This window comes from Etheostoma spectabile, chromosome 9, assembly GCF_008692095.1.
Source record: "Etheostoma spectabile isolate EspeVRDwgs_2016 chromosome 9, UIUC_Espe_1.0, whole genome shotgun sequence".
Classification (NCBI taxonomy): Eukaryota; Metazoa; Chordata; class Actinopteri; order Perciformes; family Percidae; genus Etheostoma; species Etheostoma spectabile.
This window is the reverse complement of record NC_045741.1, coordinates 15,994,924-15,997,750: the sequence shown is the minus strand read 5'-3', so window position 1 is coordinate 15,997,750 and position 2,827 is coordinate 15,994,924. Positions and strand designations below refer to the sequence as shown.

The 2,827-nt window shown below is 40.0% G+C and overlaps 1 long non-coding RNA gene across 1 annotated transcript in view; it reads right to left on the bottom strand.

The window, feature by feature from the left end:
* Window positions 1-2,526: 2,526 nt before the first annotated feature.
* LOC116695086 (uncharacterized) overlaps window positions 2,527-2,827 on the bottom strand; it is a 15,818-nt gene continuing 15,517 nt past the window's right edge. The window contains exon 3 of the long non-coding RNA XR_004333353.1: window positions 2,527-2,662. This is a non-coding gene — a long non-coding RNA (uncharacterized LOC116695086). The remainder of the gene's footprint in view (window positions 2,663-2,827) is intronic.

Here is a 2,827-nt window from a genome sequence, read left to right as displayed (position 1 = left end):
GTGTGTGTGTGTGTGTAAAAGAGAGAAAGAGAGAGAGAGAGAGAGAGAGTGTGGACTGGTTAACACATTTTGAAAACGCTGGTTATCATTTGTGAGCATGTGGAGTTTTACTGCCCCCTAGTGTTAACCAATGGACAGAGAGTTGAGAGTCATGAAATGAGAAGCAGGTGTTCCAGGGCTGAAAGTTGCAGCAGGATAAATTCAGACAGAGACAGAAAGGGTGTGCTCGACAAACCGAGCAAGAATAAAGGACTGAAAGGAAGCAGCTTTAGACAAACAGAGTACAGGCTCAGTCACACTTTAAACACTTTCTGTACAACATACATCCTCGACCAAATCAAGAATGTTTCCTTGTAGCAGAAATATTGAGTCCATACATTTTGAGAGATTGGGTAAAAATACCCTTTTCAGGATATATTGATTAATTTCATCCTTGTTTAAATAACTGACTGCGTGGTGAAAGAAAACCAGCAACAGAGTAGAAGACATGCTGTATGGGTGGATGTGCATGCAGAGACATTGATAGACAATAAAATGTGCGATTTTAACTTTGGGAATATTCTCAGTTCCTGTCCTGTGTACCTTTTTCCCAGGCTTACAATTACAGTGTTCCCAACCAGTTCTGGTCTGAAAACAAAAGATAGAGGGACAGAGACTGAGCAAAACATGAATCATAAGCATTAGAAAAACAAGAGAGGAAAAAGAAGAAAGACACAAAAGTTTATAAAAAGGAAAGAGAGAAACAGGGACTGGATAAAGTGAGACAGAAATTAAAACACAATAAAAAGCAAGAGAAAAGTTCCTCTAAACAACATGTACAAGAAACTGTATATATGTTGAAAGAGATGAGCAGGGAGTGAGAGAGCAGATGGAGGATAATAGCATTAGGACTATTCATTTAAGGGATTTGTACACAACAGCATTGATGACCCTTTAACTTTGAGAGGCAGAGCAGCAGACAGACACACACAGACTAGGACACATGTCACAGATGTTCACATCTGCAGCGCACACACACGTTCACACGTTCATTCCTTTTTCTGGTTATTTGTGTTTAGGGCAGTGTGAAGTGCATTCAGGAGCGCATTCAGTGTCATTGAATAAAAGCAGATACGGACATTTTGTAGAGTTTATGGTTGAGGTGAAGTGAGCGTTGAAACATTTTTTAAAGTTTGCGTTGAGTTGCCAATAGAGAAGCTGAATTTATCTTTATGCAACTTTAAAGTGTCGACAGCAATTACACAGATACACTAATGAGTGTCCACTTGATTGATGTGAGTTCATGGAAAAAAAATTCATGAGACATAGACATCAACAAATACATCGTTAAGTCATTAAGATTTAGATAAGGGAATCAGTGGTTGTTAAAAGAAGAACTAATCACTAATCATGCTAGCTAGCTACAACTCATTGGTCCTAGTGTGGGGAATTTGTGATTTGCTTTATTATTAATTTATCAACCACGATGCAAGCAAAGCAGAGTAAGGTAGTGAGGCTACACATTACTGTTGAGTAAAGGTTGCATTATAACATGAATCTGTGCTAAGTTAGAAAAGTATATAACATTCCCCAATTGATTTCACTTGTTATTGTTATTTCTTTTCCACAAGGGATTGTAAATGAGACATTAGATGCGCCTCAGAGTTTTATCTTGCAAGACGTGTGTGCTTATGTAAATGTTACTTAATCTGTGTGAAACTTGCTGGATCTCAACACCTTGACGGTGAATCCATGATCCGAAAGTATCTTGCTGAGTATGCAGAGGAAATCACAGCCCTGATAATAAAATACAAATCTGCTTTCTTATTGTCTCTGTGATATCAGCTCTCGGCACATTTTGTCTTTGTTCTGTATCTGACGTGATCATCTAAAACCTTAATTTATCTAAAATAAAACTATTAAAGCAGCTTACTTATTTAAACATTCATCTCAGAATATTGCCGCATTTACCCAGAGGAGTCAGAGGTGGAACCCTGCAGCAGGTTGTAGAAAGCTGACGAAGATGGAGATGGAGCATTGGTGGCTGTGTTCATCTAGTCTTGGATCAGCCTCTCTTTCCACTGGGGCTTCCTGCCATTGCTCCTTGTTGAGCTGTTTGTTGCAGCTGCCTGATTAGGTGCTGTGGTTGCCAGGTTAAGTCGTGAAGTACGGAGCAGAGAGCGAAGCCAAAAGAAAACCTCAACTTACTGGGCCAAGAATGGGCTACAGCTCTGGAGCTTCCATGTTGGCAGGCGAGAATGCCAAGCTGCCTGCGAGTCTGTCTGGCCTGGATTTCTGGCAATTTGTTCACATCATCGTCTAGATGTATCTGTTCGCCTACAGTCCTACTCATTCTGTGGCAAATATGACCTGTGGAAGTCCAGTCCAAAACCATGTCTGTTATGTGTACTAAATAAAGTACAGGTTTTCTTTCAAATATTGTTGATTTCATATGCCTACACCAAAAAGTAGAGAAATTCCAGCTAAACTTAACACTTCCAGCAAGAGTTTAAATTCAACCACTGAAAAACAGGAACTTCAGTTGGGTTGGCACTACACCGTACTGTTTAATCCTAAATTCTTCTCAATTGACTTTTCAATAAATGCTTCTGTGTAAGCCATCAAAGTCTCCCGGACCTTCTTCACGGATGTGAATATCAGTTGTGCTGCTCCTGAGTTTTTTCTTAACACCGGGTTGTGGTCACCATGAGGTGTCGGTCGTTTCAGAGGCTGTTGCAGCGGAACTTAGTATTTAGCCGTAAAATAATGACCGTCATGCGGAGACGACAGTTAATAGTGACTAGTTGAGATTAGAAAAACGATTGTGGTTTGGATTAAAACACCGGTC